A 25,726-nucleotide genomic window follows, 5' to 3' on the forward strand; every position below is an offset into this window, starting at 1 on the left:
AGGTGTTTCGATCGGCTAAGATGCTTGAGGGGGGCAGTCACGTGTGTTTGTGAGGCAGAGGTCAAGAGTTCGCACCAGGTATGGCCCAGTCCGAAGGAAGTGGTATTTGCTAAGCAAGCAGTGTGACATCCTTTACACCTACAGTGCATGTCCCCTGTACGCAAGCACACACAAAAAACACACACACACAGATTAGCACTCTTATACAAGTACACACTATACACAAATATCACACACACTTGAATAAACACACTCGTACGTGCGTATACGGTAGACGCACTCAAACACATCTTGTGCAAAAACATTTACACACTAAACACTAAGCATACATAGACACTAGACACGTGCTCTTACTTGCATTTCCAGTATACATATTTACACCCACTCGCTGCAGTTCTCCATCTTCATCAGATCAATTGATCTCACCACAGGGGAGACTCAGTGGATCTATAATCTTCAAATAAGACACCCTACCAATAAAAACAAACCTATGCCAACAAAACATAGATAGTGTTAAACACTATTTACACTGCAGGGACACCTGCTACCCGAGGTGACACGTCACGCTAAGACCAACCAGCTAATGAGGATGTAATTGGCTAGTTGTTAGCGCATGCATCCACATAAGCCTGTCAGGTCATTTACAAATGTCATTATGAGATTCATCCGTACCAGATGAGGAAACAAGTCGCCCAGGAACTGCCAATGACGATTAGGACAGGTATTACATGGCATTAAACAAGCATTACATGGCAGACAGTTGATCAGATATGCTGTATGAACCTGTTGCTTGTGATTAATCACATATCACAAGGGGGCAGTAAATAAGTAAAGAACTCTTAACACTAGAAGTGCTGAGGCAGTCATTTTAACTGCATGTGAATTTAAAATCTATGTCTCCCTCGTGGTGAGATAAATTGAGATGAATTGATCTGATTACGATGGAGAGCTGCATCGAGTTTGTGTGAACATGCACATGTCTAGCGTAGAATACGTGTGCCATCGTTAAATTAATGTCGTTCTGTCCTTGAGCTGTTATTGTCTATTACTGTTCTGTATTATGTCATGTTTCATTTTTGTGTGGACCCCAGGAAGAGTCGCTGCTGCTTTCGCAACTTCTAATTTGGATCCTAATAAAATTTAAACATTTAAATATCTCTGCCATTTCTTAAGTCATGCCCCCCTCCATCCTTGACTTTTCTTTAATAAGTCTATTTAACACGTTTATGTTGTTAGAATTTCAATATCTCAAACAGAATTTGTGTTATAAGCAACTTTAAGAGGAGCGTAACATAGATGCAGGAAGTCAGGATACAAGTGCAGTGTGAGTTTAATGATAACGAACACAAAACAAGAGAAGCGTCTAACAAAGGAAAAAACAGTGATAGAACACATGAAAAGACTTCAACATAGGAATGACCAATATCAATATTCAGACTATGGTGTCACTGCAGAAGAATTAAAAGGTTCTAAGTAACATCAGACCAATGTCCCCTAAACCCAGAATAAAGGGTTTAGGGGATGGGGAAGCACGTCATAAAGACGTGTTTTTGCCTTGTCATTATGGGGTATTGTGTGTAGATTGAAGAGGGGAAAAAGAACAATACTACCTGATGACTGACAGACCAGAGTGCTAGATAAATGGTAAGTAATCAAGGTAGTAATGAAGTCCAGCTGCAACTGACGATGCTTGCCAGGACCGGTGGTTAGTAAACAGGCAACGTCGAGCGCAGGAGCGGGAGTAGACGTGACAAAGATATGTCATGTTTAGAATTATTTTGATAACAGAGCACCAAAAAGTAACTTTTTCAAATCTTCCTACAGTCACATGCAGGTAAGACATTTATATATAGTATCAGAAAAAAACAGAATCTGAGTTTTCCGAAAGACTTACCATTGCCAACATTTTCCAAGAATAACCATTGTTCCATGCATGGCAGCAGAATGCCTACATTAACATAAAGTCATGAAATGTCTTGCAAATATTTCTTGGTTGGGTATTCTAATGTTACCCAAGACCTTCATAAACACAACCAAATGATCATTTTTCTATATATGAAATGCATTTATTAGACTGGTAGAATGTTATAGTCAAAATGACTAGTCATTGGCTCAAAGTGGGCCCCTCAAGGCCCGGCTTTTCTAGTAACGCACTGGGCACATACTGGTTGAATCAATGTTGTTTCCACATCATTTCAATGCAATTACGTTGAACCAACGTGGAATAGACATTTACTTTACATTTGTAACCAGTGGGAAGGTAATATGAGTTAAGCATATCTTTCATATTCATGATTCATTTCAGAGTGCATTTCAGTTGTGGGAAGCTTTAAAACACTCAGGAGGCTTGTATCTTAATAAACGGCATGCAACCCTATAGGCAGGGTTATTGGCTATGATTTAATGAGCATCTTCATATACCTCAATTATCAATTAACTATAAACACCACTGGGAATATCATCCATTATAAGCGGATCACCTGTCTGATCAAGAGCTATTCGGTTGTGTTTTCCTCTCTGGAAACAATTGGCTGACATTTGTTAAATGGTGTATGTCATGTTTTCTAAGTGCTTTCCACTTCTGTTTAAAACACAGATTAGTGCACAGACTACAATGGCAGAGGAATATTTTCACTTTGATTTTACTTAAAAGAGAAACTTTGAATTCTAGATAACATATCTTCTTCAAAGCTCTTCAAATGTATGTTTACATTATACCAGGTAGTATTTGTGTAATCAATCGCTCACTACCTTCGGGTGGGTGGTAAATGATGCTAAGCTACAGTACTTAGCGGCTCAGCTTGCCCCTACTTTAAAGATGAAGGTTCCTAAGCTTTCTCATCTACAGTCTTGAAGTACCCAATTATTATTACAATCTGGGGGAAGCGAACAGAACCCAATTAGTGGCAAACAACCTTTTTCCTTGTTCCTCTGCTGGAATCAAACTTTCTTCCTCAGCCTCTGAAGTCTCTGCCTTGATGTGTGTGACCTAGGGTAGCTGGAAAACAGCAGCTTTTGACTGAACTCAACAAATTTCATTATGATCAAGATTACTGGAACTTGTGTACCGACATCTCTTTGACACATTAGCGGTTTTGTGTAGCTCCCAGGGATGTTCAATTTGGAGGACACTGGAGAGAGATGGGGGAAGAGGACGCACTCAGCCAACTAAAAAGTTATAAAGCAAACCAAATGCAACTAGATGGAGATATCATGTGATAACATGTAAAAGCAAGAGGAAAACATGATCTCATGTGAAATCCATTTGACAACAATGTCAACTTGATACCATGAAACTACACAAGCTCTTAGAAGAAAAGGGTTCCAAAAGGGTTCTTCAAACCATCCCAAACCATTATAAGTAAAGAATGAAATGGTATGGGTTTTTTAAACAAGTGGTACGCAGTTCAGCTAAAATATGATCTGACCTGTGATTTGAACACAAAACCTCTGGATTTTAGGTGAGCAGATCTTTCTGCTGCACCACAAAGTCTGTAGCATTATCCTACACATTCAGTAACTATACTAGATCTATGCACTTAGCAAAAGAGAGCCTTCTGCAGTGCTGTTTTAGTTATCAATTAATATAACATTTCTCTCATTATTGATTTCATTTACAGTGCCTTCAGAAAGTATTTATACCCCTTGACTTATTCCACATTTTGTTACAGCCTGAAAAAAAACATTTATTAACCTGTTGGGGATGGGGGCGCTGTTTAGACTATTTATGCTAATGTGGCTAATTTTTTAAACGGCTTCCCACAAAATCCTTGATCGTACAATATGCATATTATTATTATTATTGGATAGAAAACAGTCTATAGTTTCTATAGGAGTTGAAATTTTGTCTCTAAGTGGAACAGAGCCCATTCTACAGCAATTTCCCTGACATGGAGTCAGATTTGAGAAACGTTGGCCACTTTTCTGAAGTCATTTAAACGGGCACTGTCGTTGCTATGACTATACGGACACTTCTTACGTCTTCCCCTGGATGCCTTTACGTGATGACGATTCCAACGGGCTCGATTGCTCGTTCACAGGCACTACAAATGAAAAAAACCTTTAGCTAGCAAGTCTTTTCTTGCTGCGTAACGCGCGTGGAAGACACCGACCCTCTCCTGTTCCAAGCATTAGTTTAGCCTGTTATATTTCTCCGGTCATCTTTTCACTCGTTATAGGAGTTACAAACATCACAAAGTAGTTAATTTAAAGCGTTTTATAGCAATTTATATCCGTTTAGTGCGATTTTGGGACATTTATTTTTGCAACGATGTGAAAAGTTGGGAACGCTTTTCAGTTCATCCCGAACGTAGTTGACATTTCCACATGGCAAGAGGACAGCTTTCCACCAAAAGACGATTTCTCCCAAGAAAGGATCCTTTGCCCAAGATACTGATGGAAGAACAGCTCAAGGTAGGACATTTTTATTATGATAAATCGTGTTTCTGTCGAAACATTTTAGTGGCTTAGGACGCCATGTTTTTTGACGTAGCTTCGCTTGGCGCAAACTGTATTGAAAAGTAAGGATAAATTAAAAAATGTAATAACGCAATTGTATTAAGAATTAAATTGTCTATCAATCCCTGTCCACCCTATATTTTTTAGTCACGTTTATGAGTATTTATGTATAAGAGTAGATCACTGTCTAAGTGGCGCAAGGACGTTTTCTTTACCAGCTTGTCTACATTTCACATTGTCTAACCATGATTTTGGTGGCTAAATATAAACATTTTCGATCAAACTGTATATGCATGTTGTAATGTGATGTTACAGGAGTGTCATCGGAAGAATTCTGAGAAGGTTAGTGAAAAAATTAATATCTTTTGGCGATGTTGACTTTTATCGCTCACTTTGGCTAGAATCAATGCTGGGCTGCTATGTGCTATGTGCTACGCTAATATAACGATTTATTGTGTTTTCGCTGTAAGACACTTAGAAAATCTGAAATATTGTCTGTATTCACAGGATCTGTGTCTTTCGATTCGTGTATGCTGTGTATTTTTACGAAATGTTTGATGATTAGTAGTTAGGTAAACACGTTGCTCATTGTAATTATTCTAGTCCATTTGTGATGGTGGGTGCAATTGTAAACTATGCCATATACCTGAAATATGCACTTTTTTCTAACAAAACCTATCCCATACCATAAATATGTTATCAGACTGTCATCTAATGAGTTTTTTTGTTGGTTAGGGGCTATAAATATCTTAGTTTAGCCGAATTGGTGATGGCTACTGGTGTTGGTGGACAAATAAAAGATGGTGGAATATGCTAATGTGTTTTTAGGTAATAGATGTACATCTTTACATATTGTGTCTTCCCTGTAAAACATTTTAAAAATCGGAAATGTTGACTGGATTCATAAGATCTGTGTCTTTCATTAGCTGTATTGGACTTTAATGTGTGAAAGTTAAATATTTTAAAAAAATATTTTTTTTGAATTTCGCGGCACTGGTTTTTCAGTGGGGGGGGGGGGGGTGTGCCGCTAGCGCCACGCTGATCCTAGACAGGTTAAATATATTTTTCTCAACTCTCTACACACAATACTCCATAACGAAAAAGTGAAAACATATTTTTGAATTTTTTTTCAAATGTATAGAAAATTAAATACAGAAATATCTAATTTACATAAGTATTCACACTCCTTTGCTATGACACTCCAAATTTAGCTTAGGTACATCTAATTTCCTTTGATCCTCCTTGAGATGTCACTACAACATGATTGGAGCCCACCTGTGGTCAATTCAATTGTTTGGACATGATTTAGAAAGAAACGCACCTGTCTATATAAGGTCCCACAATTGACAGTGCATGTCAGAGCAGAAACTATACCATGAAGTCCAAGGATCTGTAGATCTCAGAGATAGAATTGTGATGAGGCATATATCTGAGGAAGGGTATAAAACAATTTCTTGAGTGTTGAAAGTATCCAATAGCACAGTGGTCTCCATCATCTAGACTCTGCCTAGAGCTGGCCGTCCGATCAAGCTGAGAAATCGGGAAAGAAGGACCTTGGTCAGGGAGGTGACCAAGAACCCAAAGAACACTTTGAAAGAATTACAGAGTTCCTTGGCTGAGATGGACAGCAGTCTGCCAGAAGGACAGCAGTCTCTACAGCACTTCACCAATCTGGGCTTTATGGGAGAGTGGCCAGACAGAAGCCACTCCTGGGAAATAGGCACATGACAGTACGCCAGTAGTATGCAAAAAGGCACGTGCAAGACATCATAAGGCAAAAGATTCTGTGGTCTGATGAGTCAAAAATGTAACTTTTTGGCCTGAATGCTAAGTGCTAGGTCTGGAGAAAACCAGGCACAACTTCTCACCCATCTAACACCAAGTGTGGTGGTGGCAGCATCGTGCTATGTGGAAGCTTTTCAGTGGCAGGAAATTGGAGTTCTGGAAAGGACACAGGTAACAATGAATGGAGCCAAATAAAGGCAAATCCTTGATGAGAACCTACTTCAGAGTGCAAACGAGCTTAGACTGGGGAGAAGATATCAGTTCCAACAGGACAATGTCCCCAAAATACAGTCAAAGCAACATTGGAATGGTTTCAGAACAATAATGTGAAAGTCCTTGAGTGATCAAGCCAAAGTCCAGATTTGAATCCCATTGAAAATCTGTGGAAAGACTTGAAGATTGCTGTTCACTGCCGCTTCCCATCTAAATAAACAGAGGTTGAGAAAGTCTGCAAGGAAGAATGGAAGAAAATCCCCAAAATCAGATGCGTAAACCTGATACAGACATACCCAAGACGACTCAAAGCTGTAATGTCACCAAAGGTGCTTCTACAATGTACTGACTCAGGGGTGTGAATACTCATGTAAATGTGATATTTCTGTATTCCATTGTCAATACATTTGCAAAACATTTCTAAAAACATGTTCTCACTTTTCATTATGAGGTATTGTGTGTTCTGTAGATGGGTGAGAGATTTAAAAAAGTATATGCAGTATATTTAATTCATTTTGAAATCAGGCTGTAACACAACATAATGTAGAATAAGTCAAGGGGCATGAATACTTTCTGAAGGCACTGTACGTACAGTGCATTCAGAAAGTATTCAGACCCCTTGCCTTTTTCACATTTTGTTAGGTTACAGCCTTATTCTAAAATTGATTAAATTGTTTTTCCCCCTCATCAATCTACACACAATACCTAATAATGACAAACCAAAAAAATAGTTTAAATATGAAATATCACATTTACATAAGTATTCAGAACCTTTACTCAGTACTTTGTTGAAGCACCTTTAGCAGTGATTACAGCCTTGAGTATTCTTGGGTACAAAGCCACAAGCTTGGCACACCTGTATTTGGGTAGTTTCTCCCTTTCTTCTCCAAAGATCCTCTCAAGCTCTTCAAAGGGGGGGGGGGGGGCACTCTTGACCCAAACTGCTACAGCCCTATATCTATCCTACCCTGCCTTTCTAAGGTCTTCGAAAGCCCAAGTTAACAAACAGATCACCGACCATTTCGAATCCCACCGTACCTTCTCCGCTATGCAATCTGGTTTCAGAGCTGGTCCTGGGTGCACCTCAGCCACGCTCAAGGTCCTAAATGATATACACTGCTCAAAAAAATAAAGGGAACACTTAAAAAACACAATGTAACTCCAAGTCAATCACACTTCTGTGAAATCAAACTGTCCACTTAGGAAGCAACACTGATTGACAATAAATTGCACATCAGCCAGGAAGCATAAGAACTGAGAAGTGGTCTGTGGTCACCACCTACAGAATCACTCCTGTTTGGGGGGTGTCTTGCTAATTGCCTATAATTTCCACCTTTTGTCTATTCAATTTGCACAACAGCATGTGAAATTTATTGTCAATCAGTGTTGCTTCCTAAGTGGACAGTTTGATTTCACAGAAGTGTGATTGACTTGGAGTTACATTGTGTTGTTTAAGTGTTCCCTTTATTTTTTTGAGCAGTGTATTAACCGCCATCGATAAAAAACAATACTGTGCAGCAGTATTCATTGACGTGGCCAGGGCTTTCGACTCAATCACCACATCCTCATCGGCAGACTAAATAGCCTTGGTTTCTCAAATGACTGCCTCGCCTGGTTTACCAACTACTTCTCCGACAGATTTGAGTGTGTCAAATCTGAGGGCCTGCTGTCCGGGCCTCTGACAGTCTCTATGGGGGTGCCACAGGGTTAAATTATTGGGCCGACACTCTGCTCTGTATATATCAATGATGTCGCTCTTGCTGCTGGTGAGTCTCTGATCCACCTCTACGCAGATGACACCATTCTGTATACTTCTGGCCCTTCTTTGGACACTGTGTTAACAACCCTCCAGACGAGCTTCAATGCCATACAACTCTCCTTCCGTGGCCTCCAACTGCTCTTAAATACAAGTAAAACTAAATGCATGCTCTTCAACCGATTGCTGCCTGCACTTGCCAGCCCGTCCAGTGACTTAGAATATGTGGACAACTACAAATACCTAGGTGTCTGGTTAGACTGTAAACTCTCCTTCCAGACTCACATAAAACATCTCCAATCCAAAGTTAAATCTAGAATTGGCTTCCTATTTCGCAACAAAGCATCCTTCACTCATGCTGCCAAACATACCCTCGTAAAACTGACCATCTTACCGATCCTCAACTTCGGCGATGTTATTTACAAAATAGCCTCCAACACCCTACTCAACAAATTGGATGCAGTCTATCACAGTGCCATCCGTTTTGTTACAAAAGCCCCATATACCACTCACCACTGCACCCTGTACGCTCTCGTTGGCTGGCCCTCACTTCATACTCGTCGCCAAACCCACTGGCTCCAGGTCAGCTACAAGACCTTGCTAGGTAAAGTCCCGCCTTATCTCTGCTCGCTGGTCACCATAGCTGCACCCACACATAGCACACGTTCCAGCAGGTATATCTCACTTGTCTTCCCAAAGCCAATTCCTCCTTTGGCCGCTTCTCCTTCCAGTTCTCTGCTGCCAATGACTGGAACGAACTACAAAAATCTCTGAAACTGGAAACACTTATCTCCCTCACTAGCTTAAGCACCAGCTGTCAGAACAGCTCACAGATCACTTCACCTGTACATAGCCCATCTATAAATAGCCCAAACAACTACCTCTTCCCCTACTGTATTTATTTATTTTGCGCCTTTGCACCCCAGTATTTCTGCTTTGCAAACTCATCTACTGTTAAATCTACCATTCCAGTGTTTTAATTGCTGTATTGTATTTACTTCACCACCATGGCCTATTTATCGCCTTTTACCTCGCTTATCTTACCTCATTTGCTCACATTGTACATAGACTTATTTTTCTACTGTATTATTGACTGTATGTTTGTTATACTCCAAGTGTAACTCTGTGTTGTTATATGTGTCGAACTGCTTTGCTTTATCTTGGCCAGGTCACAGTTGTAAATGAGAACTTGTTCTCAACTTGCATACCTGGTTAAATAAAGGTGATAAAAGCTCTGTCAGGTTGGACGGAGAGCGATGACGCATAGCTATTTTCAGGTCTCTCCAGAGATGTTAGATCGGGTTCAAGTCCGGGCTCTGGTTGGGGCACTCAAGGACATTCAGAGACATTCAGAGACTCCTGCGTTGTCTTGGCTGTGTGCTTAGGGTAGTTGTCCTGTTGGAAGGTGAACCGTCGCCCCAGTCTGAGTTCCTGAGCGCTCTGGAGCAGGTTTTCATCAAGGATCTCTCCGTACTTTGCTCCATTCATCTTTCCCTCGACCCTGACTAATCTCCCAGTCCCTGCCACTGAAAAACATCCCCACAGCATGATGCTGCCACCACCATGCTTCACCGTAGGGATGGTGCCAGATTTCCTTCAGACGTGACGCTTGGCATTCATTCCAAAGTTTTCAATCTTGGTTTCTCATGGTCTGAGAGTGTTTAGGTGCGTTTTGGCAAACTCCAAGAGGGCCTTCATGTACCTTTGTACTGAGGAGTGGCTTCCATCTGGACACCCTACCATAAATGCCTGCTTGGTGGAGTACTGCAGAGATGGTTGAGCTTCTGGAAGATTCTCCCATCACCGTAGAGGAAGTCTGGAGCTATGTCAGAGTGACCATCGGGTTTTTGGTCACCTCCCTGACCAAGGCCCTTCTCGATTGCTCCAAACTTCTTCCATTTAAGAATTATCGAGACCACTGTATTCTTGGGGACCTTCAATGCTGCAGACATGTTTGGTACCATTCCCCAGATTTGTGCCTCGACACAATCCTGTCTCGAAGCTCTATGGACAATTCATTGCTTGATTTTTGTTCTGACATGCCCTATCAACTGTGGGAACTTACATTGACAGGTGTGTGCCTCTCCCAATCATGTCCAATCAACTGAATTTATCACAGATGGACTCCAATCAAGTTGTAGAAACTTCTCAAGGATGATCAATGGAAACAACATGCACGGGAGCTCAATTTCGAGTCTCATAGCAAAGGGTCTGAATACTTGTGTAAATAAGGTGTCTGTTTAATACATTTACTAAAAAATTGAAAAACCAGTTTTCGCATTGTTTGTTGATTGATAAGGATAAAAAATGTTTTATCCATTTTGGAATACGTACAAATTGTAACAGTTTCAGGGGTTTTCTGTATAGTTGTCTAATGCTAGTGGGGAAAATAAAATATTTTTTCTTGAGCATATTTCTAACAAAGCTGAGATTGAGTTCGAAGTCCAAAGTGTAGGAATACAGGTGAAATCAGTTATTGACACTCTCTCTCTCTTAGTCGAGACCTGCTGTCTCGACTATCCTCAGCTATGAAAAGCCAACTGACATTTACTCCTGAGGTAATAACCTGCTGCACCTTCTACAATCACGGGGATTATTATTATTATTTATATATTTTTTTTAACCTTTATTTAACTAGGCAAGTCAGTTAACAACAAATTCTTATTTACAATGATGGCCTACACCGGCCAAACCCCGACAACACTGGGCCAATTGTGTGCCGCCCTATGGGACTCCCAATCATTGTGATACAGACTTGATTTTTTGACCCTGCTGATCATCTTAGAACGTATTGAAGAACAATCTGTCCATGTACTCTTATAATCTCCACCCAGCAGAGACAGAAGAGGACTGGTCACCCCTCAAAGCCTGGTTCCTCTCTAGGTTTCTTCCTAGGTTCATGCCTTTCTTGGGAGATTTCCTGGCCACTGTGGTTCTATTTTACAGTACCAGTCAAAAGTTTAGACACACCTACTCATTCAAGGGTTTTTCTGTATTTTGACTATTTTCTACATTGTATAATAATAGTGAAGACATAAAAACCATGAAATAACACATATGAAAGCATGCAGTAACCAAAAAAATGTTAAACAAATCAAAATAGTTTTTAGATTTTAGATTCTTCAAAGCAGCCACCTTGCCTTGATGACAGCTTTGCAAACTCTTGGCATTCTCTCAACCAGCTTCACATGCATTGCATTAAAAACAGTCTTGAAGAAGTTCCCACATATGCTGAGCACTTGTTGGCTGCTTTTCCTTCACTCTGCCGTCCAACTCATCCCAAACCATCTCAATTGGGTTGAGGTCGGAGGATTGTGAAGGCCAGGTCATCTGATGCAGCACTCCATCACTCTCCTTCTTGGTCAAGTACCCCTTACACAGCCTGGACGTGTGCAGGATCATTGTCCTGTTGAAAAACAAATGACAGTCCCACTAAGCGCAAACCAGATGGGATGGCGTATCGCTGCAGAATGCTGTGGTAGCCATGCTGGTTAAGTGTTACTTGAATTCTAAATAAATCACTGACAGTGTCACCAGCAAAGCACCCCCACACCATCACACTTCACGGTGGAAAGTATTCATGCAGAGATCATCCGTTCACCTACTCTGTGTCTCACAAAGACATGGCGGTTGGAACCAAAAATCTCCAATTTGGACTCATCAGACCAAAGGACAGTTTTCCACCGGTCTAATGTCCATTGCTCGTGTTTCTTGGCCCAAGAAAGTCTCTTCCTCTCATTGGTGTTGTGTAGTTGTGGTTTCCTTGCAGCAATTCGACCATGAAGGCCTGATTCACGCAGTCTCCTGTGAACAGTTGATTTTGAGTTGTGTCTTTTACTTGAACTCTGTGAAGCATTTATTTGGGCTGCAATTTCTGAGGCTTGTAACTTTAATGAACTTATCCTCTGCAGCAGAGGTAACTCTGGGTCTCCCATTCCTGTGGCGGTCCTCTTGAGAGCCAGTTTCATCATAGCGCTTGATGGTTTTTGCGACTGCACGAGAAGAAATGTTCAAAGTTCTTGAAATGTTCGGTATTTACTGACCTTCATGTCTTAAAGTAATGATGGACTGTTGTTTCTCTGCTTATTTGAGTAATGTAAAAGTTTGAATTTTTAGAGATCGAATACGTAATATGGTTTACTTATTATAATCCAGTTTTTAACCAGAGAGGTTAGAAAAATGATCTAGATCCTCTATGAGGATGTGCAGGGGTCCAAATTGCAAAAAAAAAACAACATGAACCGTCAGCGTACAATGACACCTTTGTTTTTAAGCCCTGTATTTCTAGCCCCTTGATATTATTGTTGGATCTGATGGCCATAATAAATAGATATGCCGATAGCAGACAACTGTCACGTTCTGACCATAGTTCTTTTGTATTTTCTTTGTTTTAGTGTGGTCAGGGCGTGAGTTGGGTGGGTTATCTATGTTTTGTGTTTCTGTGTTGGTTTTCCCGTTTGGCCTGATATGGTTCTCAATCAAAGGCAGGTGTTAGTCATTGTCTCTGATTGGGAACCATATTTAGGTAGCCCGTTTTCTGTTGGGTTTTGTGGGTGGTTATTTTCAGTCTTTGTGTGTCTGCACCAGACAGAACTGTTTTGGTTGTTTCTTTATTGTTTTGTTGTTCAGTGTTCAGTTTTGATTATTATTAAATATCATGAACACTTATCACGCTGCACCTTGGTCCTCACCTTCTTCCACCGACGACAGCCGTTATAACAACCTTGTTTTACTCCTCTTATCAATTTAATACCTTTGGAGAAGTAGCCATTATTGGCTATTTTACACCTGGGGTTACTAGACATAACTTTGACCCATTGTATAAGAAATTCCCCAAAATTAAAATTGTCCAGTCGTACTTTATTAAAGGCCTTCTCAAAGTCTGCTATGAATACCAGTACAGTTATTGTGGAATTGAAAAAAGTAATAATTTAATACAGTTGATACATGTATGTTTCCAAATTAGATGCACTGAAATAAAACAATTTCCGAACACTCGGTTTATAGTGATATTTTGCCTGATCTCTCAAACAATGTAAAGTATGTATAGATATGTGTAATCTAGAGCCAAACATGTTCATGTTCTATCTGAGGGTATCCTGCTATTGACACACTTGTTGAATTATTCAACTGAACATGACAACAACAATAATTATTGAGGCAGTCTAGACAGCTCAGGTGAGTGGAGGTAGACCTAGACAGAGGACGTTTTTGTGGATCCAGCCCCTTTAGGTTAATGAATTCATATTTGCAAATACACCAGTGTATTTATGCAAATTAGGCACATCATTCGTTATTTTAACACATAATATAAAATAAATACCTGATACCATTACAAAATGTATATATGAGTGCATTCTAAGAAAAAACGGGAAAATTTGACAATACATTTTACCTGAATTTACACCAAAATCCCTGAACTCATTTTTTGTCCCTGCCAGTAAAATATTTTATGTGCTATAATTCATCCAATACCTGGTGGATTTTTAAAATTCAAAGAGTTTGGAGTAACTTCATCCATTCTCCAACTGTTGCATTTATTATAATAAAAAAGAAAAACCTTCGAAAAATGTTGATGACCATTGCTACTGTAAGCCTTGTACCATCTTGTCCAATAACTAATAACACTAGTGTAACATTGGTGTTACTGTAGAAAAGCTGCATCTGTGAAGTTTGTTGATTTTTCAAGAAAATGAAGGAGAACGACTGTGGATAAATAATTATGAAAAGCATGGGTTTTACTGAGTGAACGTGTGCAGTCGTCACTAAGAAAGGACGTCACAAAGAGTTCTCAACCAATAATGTCAGCAAATGTACAATGCTTGACCTGACTGGAATTTTATCGGAACACTCTTGTCGAAATGTCCATACAAGAATGTGTGGTAGGCTATAGAAATGGAGAAGGAGGAATTTAACAACTGAGTAATACCACATCATGTTTTCCCTTTGTTTTCTCCTCTGTGTGTGTGTGTATCGACAGACAGACACACACACGCACGCACGCAAGCACGCACGCACGCACGCACGCACGCACGCACGCACGCACGCACACACACACACACACACACACACACACACACACACACACACACACACACACACACACACACACACACACACACACACACACAGGATCCTCACTAACAGTCCTCCGACATTAGCTCCCCAGTGAGCCAGAACAATTCAACACAACAAGCGTCTTTTATATATGTCAAAATAGTGACATTTAACCATTGTAGTTATAAGTCAATTGAGCTGAGATATTAGTTGTCACTGTTGGGTCCTTCCTCTCCCCACTCTCCATCCCCTCCTCTCCCTGTGTGTCTCTCTATTGTTGCATGCTCACACTCCTTCAACCTCTATCCTCCATCACTCTCTCTTTCTAGATGTCTTTGTCTACCCTTTGTCTCTCTTTCTCTCTCTGACAAGGCAAGGCACTCATTGTACAGATGTAGGATCTTAATGTGAGCCAGTTTGCTACAACAGGAAAATAATAATGTAGCAACAGGAGATGTGAATTACCATGTGGATTATAATTCATGGACATATTTGTAGGCATTCATACATTTTTTGTAAGGGAAAATCAAGTCTGAAATTCAAAAGTGGAAATTACGAACTTCAGAAGCCTTCTAAAACCTAAAATACACTACCAGTTTTAAATGTCATGCATTGCATGAAAGTTGTCCTGCAACAGGGTGATCAAATTAAGATCCTACACCTGTATGTGTCTCACTGTTACACCCACAAAGACTAAACACAGGAAAGTGATGTAAAATTGTGCTGCAGTACTATTGTCAGTGTATGTGTATGTGTGTGTGTTTCTGTGTGTGTGTGTGTGTGTGTGTGTGTGTGTGTGTGTGTGTGTGTGTGTGTGTGTGTGTGTGTGTGTGTGTGTGTGTGTGTGTGTGTGTGTGTGTGTGTGTGTGTGTGTGTGTGTGTGTGTGTGTGTGTGTGTGTGTGTGTGCGTGTGTGTGTTTCATGCATGCATGTGTATGAATGTTTAAACACAGGCTAAATATGCTGAGAAGGCACAGTTATCCTTCAGCCTAACAAGGTACTGCAGACAGTGTACTCCACATAGATAATTTGAGTTTAACAGACATTAAAATCGCTGAACACTGACTTACTGTAAGAGAACAACAACACCAACAGTCTACACAATCTCTACCGAGCCCAAAGCTATACAGCATTTCTCTTTTTTTTCTAATGAAACTGGAAATAGTTCAGAGGGAAAGGAGAATCATTTGACTCTGCATGTGTCCTTTGAGATAGCGTACCGTGCTCTAGCGGTAAATTCACTGCGTCTTTGGGGGGTAAAAAGAAAGCGAGTATGAAAATAACAAGCTTCCTCGCTCCCCAGTCTACCTCACAATTTAAAATGTTCTCTAGCTTCAGTGTCAACCTAGCTGCAGAGAATTGCTGCCTGTGCTTATTCAAAGCCCCGTCAGTGCTTTGAAACACTACCCAATTCAACGAGGGAGAAAACAGACTGTCTATGCAGTACAGTCTCATTACAATATGTCAAAATAGTGACATTTAACCATTGTAGTTATAAGTCAATTGAGCTGAGATATTAGTTGTCACTGTGGGTCCTTCCTCTCCCCACTCTCCATCCCCCTCCTCTCCCTGTGTGTCTCTCTATTGTTGCATGCTCACACTACTTTAACCTCTATCCTCCATCACTCTCTCTTTCTAGATGTCTTTGTCTACCCTTTGTCTCCTTTTCTCTCTCTCTCGCTCCATCCACCTTTCAGTCTCTCGTTATCTCATTCACTACTCACTTCTCCTACCTCTCCACATCTCTCTTTATTTCTCCCATTGTCTTTCTTGCAGAGACAAACAAATGCAGGCCTTGCTCGCTGACACACTTTATCAATGACGCTTGATCACTTTTGCCTTCCTTTCTTGATATTCCTTAATTTCTCTTTTTAAAATATGTTCAAATACTTTCAGGTTAAATGTATAGTATTCATACTGTAGGTTGCAACTGTACCACTCGACAGAAAAAGGCAAGTTTGTGCTAACACAGTCTACTAACTGAGTACACAATGCAGTGAACGTATGCTATTGACTTATTGGCCGGTCTGAGTACAAAGGCCTACAGAATGACTGAATGACAAAGCAAGGCAGTCAATGTACAGATGTACTGTATGTGTGTGTATGTATACGTGTGTGCGTGTGCGCACGCATGAATGTTTAAACACAGGCTAAATATGCTGAGAAGGCACACCTATCCTTCAGCCTAACAAGGTACTGCAGACAGTGTACTCCACATAGTTAATTTGAGTTTAACAAACATTAAAATCGCTGAACACTGACTTACTGTAAGAAAACAACAAGTCTACACAATCTCTACCTAGCCCAAAGCTATACGGCACTTTTCTTTTTTTTTCAAATTAATTTTATTTTTTATTTCACCTTTATTTGACCAGATAGGCCAGTTGAGAACAAGTTCTCATTTACAACTGCGACCTGGCCAAGACAAAGCAAAGCAGTGTGACAAAAACAACACATGGGATAAACAATCGTACAGTCAATAACACAATAGAAAAATCTGTATACAGTGTGTGGAAATTAAGTAAGGAGGTAAGGCAATAAATAGGCCAATAGTGGAGAAGTAATTACAATTTAGCAATTTACACTGGAGTGATTAACAGTTGAAGTCAGAAGTTTACATACACCTTAGCCAAATACATTTAAACTCCGTTTTTCACAATTCCTGACATTTAATCCCAGTAAAAATTCCCTGTCTTAGGTCAGTTAGGATCACCACTTTATTTTAAGAATGTGAAATGTCAGAATAATAGTAGAGAGAATTATTTATTTCAGCTTTTATTTGTTTCATCACATTCTCAGTAGGTCAGACGTTTACATACACTCAATTAGTATTTGGCAGCATTGCCTTTACATTGTTTAACTTGGGTCAAACATTTTGGGTTGCCTTCCACAAGCTTCCCACAATACATTTTGTCCCATTCCTCCTCACAGAGCTGGTGTAACTGAGTCAGGTTTGTAGGCCTCCTTGCTCGCACATGCTTTTTCAGTTCTACCCACACATTTTTCAGAGCTTTATGGTGGCCACTCCAATACCTTGACTTTGATGTCCTTAAACCATTGTGCCACAACTTTGGAAGTATGCTTGGGGTCATTGTCCATTTGGAAGACCCATTTGCGACCAAGCTTTGACTTCCTGACTGATGTCTTGAGATGTTGCTTCAATATATACACATAATTTTCCTGCCTCATGATGCCATGTATTTTGTGAAGTGCAGCAAGGAACCCCCACAACCATGCTTCACGGTTGGGATGGTGTTCTTCGGCTTGCAAGCCTCCCCCTTTTTCCTCCAAACATAACAAAAAGATCATCAACGACAACAACCACCCGAGCCACTGCCTGTTCACCCCGCTATCATCAAAAGGCGAGGTCAGTACAGGTGCATCAAAGCTGGGACTGAGAGACTGAAAAACAGCTTCTATCTCAAGGACATCAGACTGTTAAACAGCCATCACTAACATTGAGTGGCTGCTGCCAACATACTGTCTCAAATCTCTGGCCACTTTAATAATAAAAAATTGGATGTAATGAATGTATCACTAGTCACTTTAAACAATGCCACTTTATATAACGTATTACATACCCTACATTACTCATCTCATATGTATGTACTGTACTCAATACCATCAACTGCATCTTGCCTATGCCATTCGGCCATTGCTCATCCATATATTTTCATGCACATATTCTTATTCATTCCTTTACACTTGTGTGTATAAGGTAGTTGTTGTGAAATTGTTATATTACTTGTTCGATATTACTGCATGGCAGGAACAAGAAGCACAAGCATTTCGCTACACTCGCATTAACATCTGCTAACCATGTGTATGTGACCAATAACATTTGATTTGATTTGGCCATTATGGTCAAACAGTTCTATTTTTGTTTCATCAGACCAGAGGACATTTCTCCAAAAAGCACGATCTTTGTCCCCATGTGCAGTTGCAAACCGTAATCTGGCTTTTTTATGGCGGTTTTGCAGCAGTGGCTTCTTCCTTGCTGAGTGGCTTTTCAGTCGATATAGGACTCATTTTACTGTGGATATAGATACTTTGGTACCTGATTTGCACTTTTCGCACCAAAGTACCTTCAACTCTAGGAGACAGAACGCGTCTCCTTCCTGAGCGGTATGGCGGCTGCGTGGTCCAATGTTGTTTATACTTGTGTACTATTGTTTGTACAGATGAACGTGGTACCTTCAGGCGTTTGGAAATTGCTCCCAAGGATGAATCAGACTTGTGGAGGTCTTGGTTGATTTCTTTTGATTTTCCCATGATGTCAAGCAAAGAGGCACTGAGTTTGAAGGTAGGCCTTGAAATACATCCACAGGTACACCTCCAATTGACAGCTTCTAAAGCCATGACATCATTTTCTGGAATTTTCCAAGCTGTTTAAAGGCACAGTCAACTTAGTGTATGTAAACGTCTGTCCCACTGGAATTGTGATGCAGTGAATTATAAGTGAAATAATCTATCTGTAAACAAATGTTGGAAAAATTACTTGTGTCATGCACAAAGTAGGTGCCCTAACCGACTTGCCAAAACTATAGTTTGTTAACAAGAAATTTGTGGAATGGTTGAAAAACGTGTTTTAATGACTCCAACATAAGTGCATGTAAACTTCCGACTTCAACTGTATGTGCAGATGAGGATGTGCATGTAGAAATACTGGTGTGCAAAAGAGCCGAAAAACAAAAACAAATATGGGGATGAGGTAAGAAGTTGGTTGGATGGGCTATTTACAGATGGGCTGTGTACAGCTGCAACAATCGGTTAGCTGCTCTGATAGCTGACGCTTAAAGTAAGTGAGGGATAAATAGGTCTCCAACTTTAGGCGGCAAATGGAGGTGTTGGCTTTGGGGATGACCAGTGAAATATACCTGCTGGAGCGCGCGCTACGTGTGGGTGTTGCTATAGTGACCAATGAGCTGAGGTGTAATGAAACTGGAAATAGTTCAGAGGGAAAGGTTGAATCATTTGACTCTGCTTGTGTCCTTTGAGATAGCATACCGTGCTCTAGTGGTAAATTCACTGCGTCTCTGGGGGGTAAAAAGAAAGTGAGTACGAAAATAACAAGCTTCCTCGCTCCCCAGTTTACCTCACACAGTTTAACATGTTCTCTATCTTCAGTGTCAACCTAGCTGCAGAGAATTGCTGTCCGTGCTTATTTGAAGCCCCCTCAGTGCTTACAGGACCACCTGTAGAATACAATCTAGGTGGCATTTTCTTCACTTTCAAGCCATCACTCAAGGACATTTGCAGTTAACAGGGGCCATAACGCTGCAGAAATTAAGTTGCTATGGTGGGGATGGGCAAAAGTGTCCCCTTGCGAGCCAGCAGAGAGAGAGAAGAGAAGAGAAGAGAGAGAGAACAGAAGAGATGGAGAGAGAAAAAGTAGTACAGGAAAAACACCAGTCTTCATCAGTTATGATCAGCTACATGCCCGCATTCCACAGACGGGCGACATTTGAACAAACAAAGCCAACAGTATTGTGGGTAAAAATAGAGCTGGAGGGCGGAGCTGACCCCAAATGGATGTCGCTAACTCCAACCGTGAAGACCGAGAGGGAGGGTACATCGTTTTAATCTCCTTACGTTAGATAAATGCCCAACTAAGGCCACCCACAACGTGTGACCGCTTTGTGAAGCAGTCTAGCACATCTTTGTGAAAATACAAACTTGGAACTAGAAGTAGAAGTGTTGTGACTAAAATTGCACAGATATCTGAACTGGAGAGGTTTAAACACAAGAAAGGTGGTGGATAACATATCCCATGACTTAGCTATTATTAAGGATAACATCTAACACCTACATTTCCTTGGTTGCCCCAAAAAAACTGTCATGAACAGAGTGGCGTTCAATGGAACACAACATTACAGAACATTGTATGGTCTAGAACATATATGCCTCTGTCAGGTAGAATAGGAAATCAAGTCAGCATTACGAGAGCATCTCTATCTGCAACAGTCAGAACATTGCACCCTCCTGAACGGAACTCGGGCATCTAAGAGTGTTGTGTATCTTTAAACATCCTCTATGTGCTCCTCATGACAAAAACATTCCGCGCCACACCATCATCCTTCCCTGGAGAAGGGGAAGTCAGAAGACTCTGTGTTATTGGTGAAGACCGCAGGGCGCTTTAGAAACGGGAAGTGATTATGTTTCAGTACCGTCACATTCAGCTCCCCCCCGAAGACACGGTTGTTCACTAGCAGAGCTCTGGAGCAGGATCCTATTTTTATAGATGCCAGTAACACCACACCACTACCATAGCTACTACTAGCTGTGATTTTGAGTAAGATACTGTAAATTAAATGTAATTAAATGACTAACCTGAATTTGAAGTTCAAACACCCTTTACAATACTCTTCCACTCTGAATCCAAATGATAGCCTGGCTACCGTTTTGACATGGTGGTGAGGTTGGAGGATTAATTTGGGATGAAGTGAGGAGAAGCGAGTTGGATTTCCCCTGCGGTGGAGCTCCAGGCTGGAGAGAAGGGTGTTGGAGCTTGATTACCCCAGCCAGGGTGAGCCATGTGTGGGGAAGTAAAGCGCCAAAACCCTGCTTACCTGGTGCTCGTCCATGGAGCTCCAACACTCCGGACTGTGGGAATGAGTTAATCCCTTAATGACTCCTGGGATGGAACAGCTTTCCTTAATGGTAAGGGTGGTGGTGTGGATAGGGTGGTGTGAGAAGGGAAGGGAGAACGGGGTACCTCACCTTAACCCTGAGGCATTGTAATTATATCTACGGATGAAAAGTGTCCTTTTAACACACACACGGTCAAAACATACACACATCTACAGCCACACACACACAAACCTCCCAGGTAGGTAAAGTGCTTCTACCCTTTTCCAACCCCCCTCTAACAGGCATAGACCTTGAGCCTGGAGGCTGTAACGGTAGTAAGTGATTTCTCTAACTACGCCTCTGGGCCAGCGTGGCCACACGCCGAGCTGTCAGAGAGTGGGAGGAACACACACATTTGGTTAACTCCCAGCAAGGAAAACAGACATATTTCACACATTTGAGCGATTCAGGGGTGGCAGGGTGCCGACGGATGGAAAGGAAATGGCCGATAAAATCCTACTTTTTGTAATGAGTACAATGGGAGACAGAGTGCAGGTTTCAAACTCAGGGCGCAGCAGGTGTTTATTAGTAAAGGACCACAGGAGGAGGCAGGTAGCTGAGTCCAGGGGCAGGCAGAAGGTCATACACAGGAGGAGGCAGGTAGCTGGGTCCAGGGGCAGGCAGAAGGTCATACACAGGAGGAGGCAGGTAGCTTGGTTCAGGGGCAGGCAGAAGGTCATACACAGGAGGAGGCAGGTAGCTGGGTCCAGGGGCAGGCAGAAGGTCATACACAGGAGGAGGCAGGTAGCTGGGTCCAGGGGCAGGCAGAAGGTCATACACAGGAGGAGGCAGGTAGCTTGGTCCAGGGGCAGGCAGAAGGTCATACACAGGAGGAGGCAGGTAGCTGGGTCCAGGAGCAGGCAGAAGGTCATACACAGGAGGAGGCAGGTAGCTGGGTCCAGGGGCAGGCAGAAGGTCATACACAGGGACTCCAAAAAGGTAACAGTACAGGCAGGGAAAAGGCTAACATCGTAGTCCAGAAGATCAGGCAAGAGGGTGATGACAGGAAATCTGATAGGCAAAAGTACAAGCAGGGAACAGGCAAAAAGGCATTGTTAGTGAAGATGGCCAAAAACTAGGATACACAGGAGGACTAATACGGAACTAACCAGCACTCCGACTAGAATGTGTGTCAAAACAAACAATACCTCACAGTGATGGGGTGCAAAGAACTGAACTAAATAGTGTCTGTAAATGACATACAGGTGTGAGAACAGGTGATCAGAATTCAGGTGATTGGGATCTGGAGAGTGAGCTGCGTTCAGGGGATCTATGTGTTTGAGAGTGTGAGTTGGAAGCAGACATTACACTTTTCACTTATTGTCAGGTCGTTTTTATCCGTCTCAATGTTCACCGGTTGTGGAAATGTTTGCAATGGCACTAGAGATTACTTGCCTAATCTATCAGTCTACTGCTCTCTCTCTGTCTTTCTCTCTCACTTTCTTTATCTCTCGCTCTCTCTCTCCCACTAGTTCTCTCTCTCTCTCTCCCTCTCTCACTCTTTCTCTCCCCCCCCCCCTCTCTCTCCCCCTCCACCCTCTCTCTCTCCCCCCTCTCACCCTCTCTCTTTTCCCCTCCCACTTTATTTCACTCTCTATCACCCCCCCCTTTAAGGATAAAAGACAGTCTTGTCTACTTGAAAAAAACTGGGAATACGACCCAAGTGTAACATTACTTTTTCATAACTGCTGTACAACAACAACAAGAGCAACAAAAACAAACTACTTCTGCTACTACTTCTACTACTACTACTACTACCACCACTACAACAACTACTACTACATACTTATTGATCCATCCCCTGTATCAGACAGATATTACTTTGCTGATGTGGCCATGGTAGAGGGATCATTTGGGGAGAACCTGTCATTAAAGGTGTTACCTCAGCTGACTGCACACAGAGAGACACAGAGAGACACCGAGAGCGAGAGAGTGAGAGAGTGAGAGACAGACCAGGTGCAACACACCCTGCACTTCTAGCCTGGAGTGTGTGAGACGAGTGAATGTGTTAGCTTGAGTGAGCTTTTGGAGGGAGTGAGTGTTGGAGTGTGTCTGAAGTTCAAGTGAGTGTATGTGTCCACTGAAGACTTTTGTGCACATCTGTGAGAGTGTTTGCACTGGATTTCTTATTAACTATGTGAGAGTGTTTGCACTGGATTTCTTATTAACTATGTGAGAGTGTTTGCACTGGATTTCTTATTAACTATGTGAGAGTGTTTGCACTGGATTTCTTATTAACTATGTGAGAGTGTTTGCACTGGATTTCTTATTAACTATGTGAGAGTGTTTGCACTGGATTTCTTATTAACTATGTGAGAGTGTTTGCACTGGATTTCTTATTAACTATGTGAGAGTGTTTGCACTGGATTTCTTATTAACTATGTGAGAGTGTTTACACTGGATTTCTTATTAACTATGTGAGAGTGTTTACACTGGATTTCTTATTAACTATGTGAGAGTGTTTGGGTAAGTTAGTAAGAGTTAATGCTACTGTAAGTGCCAGTGTTAATATTCACATGGAGAAGTCCACAGACCCACTCCAAAAGTCTTTCGGAGCCATCATCGACTCAGTGGGTTTTGTCCAACATGTCTCTGGACCTACTCACTGCCACAGTCATACTCTGGACCTAGTTTTGTCCCATGGAATAAATGTTGTAGATCTTAATGTTTTTCCACATAATCCTGGACTATCGGACCACCATTTTATTACGTTTGCAATCGCAACAAATAATCTGCTCAGACCCCAACCAAGGAGCATCAAAAGTCGTGCTATAAATTCTCAGACAACACAAAAATTCCTTGATGCCCTTCCAGACTCCTTCTGCCTACCCAAGGACGTCAGAGGACAAAAATCAGTTAACCACTTAACTGAGGAACTCAATTTAACCTTGCGCAATACCCTAGATGCAGTTGCACCCCTAAAAACGAAAAACATTTGTCATAAGAAACTAGCTCCCTGGTATACAGAAAATACCCGAGCTTTGAAGCAAGCTTCCAGGAAATTGGAACGGAAATGGCGCCACACAAAACTGGAAGTCTTCCGACTAGCTTGGAAAGACAGTACCGTGCAGTACCGAAGAGCCCTCACTGCTGCTCGATCATCCTACTTTTCCAACTTAATCGAGGAAAATAAGAACAATCCAAAATTTATTTTTGATACTGTTGCAAAGCTAACTAAAAAGCAGCATTCCCCAAGAGAGGATGGCTTTCACTTCAGCAGTAATAAATTCATGAACTTCTTTGAGGAAAAGATCATGACCATTAGAAAGCAAATTACGGACTCCTCTTTGAATCTGCGTATTCCTCCAGGGCTTAGCTGTCCTGGATCTGCACAGCTCTGCGAGGGCCTGGGATCGGGAGAGACACTTAAGTGTTTCAGTACTATATCTCTTGACACAATGATGAAAATAATCATGGCCTCTAAACCTTCAAGCTGCATACTGGATCCTATTCCTACTAAACTGCTGAAGGAGCTGCTTCCTGTGCTTGGCCCTCCTATGTTGAACATAATAAACAGCTCTCTATCCACCGGATGTGTACCAAACTCACTAAAAGTGGCAGTGATAAAGACTCTCTTGAAAAAGCCAAACCTTGACCCGGAAAATATAAAAAACTATCGGCCTATATCGAATCTTCCATTCCTCTCAAAAATTTTAGAAAAAGCTGTTGCGCAGCAACTCACTGCCTTTCTGAAGACAAACAATGTATACGAAATGCTTCAGTCTGGTTTTAGACCCCATCATAGCACTGAGACTGCACTTGTGAAGGTGGTAAATGACCTTTTAATGGCGTCAGACCGAGGCTCTGCATCTGTCCTCGTGCTACTAGACCTTAGTGCTGCCTTTGACACCATCGATCACCACATTCTTTTGGAGAGACTGGAAACCCAAATTGGTCTACACGGACAAGTTCTGGCCTGGTTTAGATCTTACCTGTCGGAAAGATATCAGTTTGTCTCTGTGAATGGTCTGTCCTCTGACAAATCAACTGTACATTTCGGTGTTCCTCAAGGTTCCGTTTTAGGACCACTATTGTTTTCACTATATATTTTACCTCTTGGGGATGTTATTCGAAAACATAATGTTAACTTTCACTGCTATGCGGATGACACACAGCTGTACATTTCAATGAAACATGGTGAAGCCCCAAAATTGCCCTCGCTAGAAGCCTGTGTTTCAGACATAAGGAAGTGGATGGCTGAAAACTTTCTACTTTTAAACTCGGACAAAACAGAGATGCTTGTTCTAGGTCCCAAGAAACAAAGAGATCTTCTGTTAAATCTGACAATTCATCTTGATGGTTGTAAAGTCGTCTCAAATAAAACTGTGAAGAACCTCGGCGTTACTCTTGACCCTGATCTCTCTTTTGACGAACATATCAAGACTGTTTCAAGGACAGCTTTTTTCCATCTACGTAACATTGCAAAAATCAGAAATTTTCTGTCCAAAAATGATGCAGAAAAATTAATCCATGCATTTGTTACTTCTAGGTTAGACTACTGCAATGCTCTACTTTCCGGCTACCCGGATAAAGCACTAAATAAACTTCAGTTAGTGCTAAATACGGCTGCTAGAATCCTGACTAGAACCAAGAAATTTGATCATATTACTCCAGTGCTAGCTTCCCTACACTGGCTTCCCGTTAAGGCAAGGGCTGATTTCAAGGTTTTACTGTTAACCTTTAAAGCGTTACATGGGCTTGCTCCTACCTATCTTTCCGAGTTGGTCCTGCCGTACATACCTACACGTACGCTACGGTCACAAGACGCAGGCCTCCTAATTGTCCCTAAAATTTCTAAGCAAACAGCTGGAGGCAGGGCTTTCTCCT

Source organism: Salvelinus fontinalis, chromosome 18 (assembly GCF_029448725.1).
Source record: "Salvelinus fontinalis isolate EN_2023a chromosome 18, ASM2944872v1, whole genome shotgun sequence".
NCBI classification, from domain to species: domain Eukaryota; kingdom Metazoa; phylum Chordata; class Actinopteri; order Salmoniformes; family Salmonidae; genus Salvelinus; species Salvelinus fontinalis.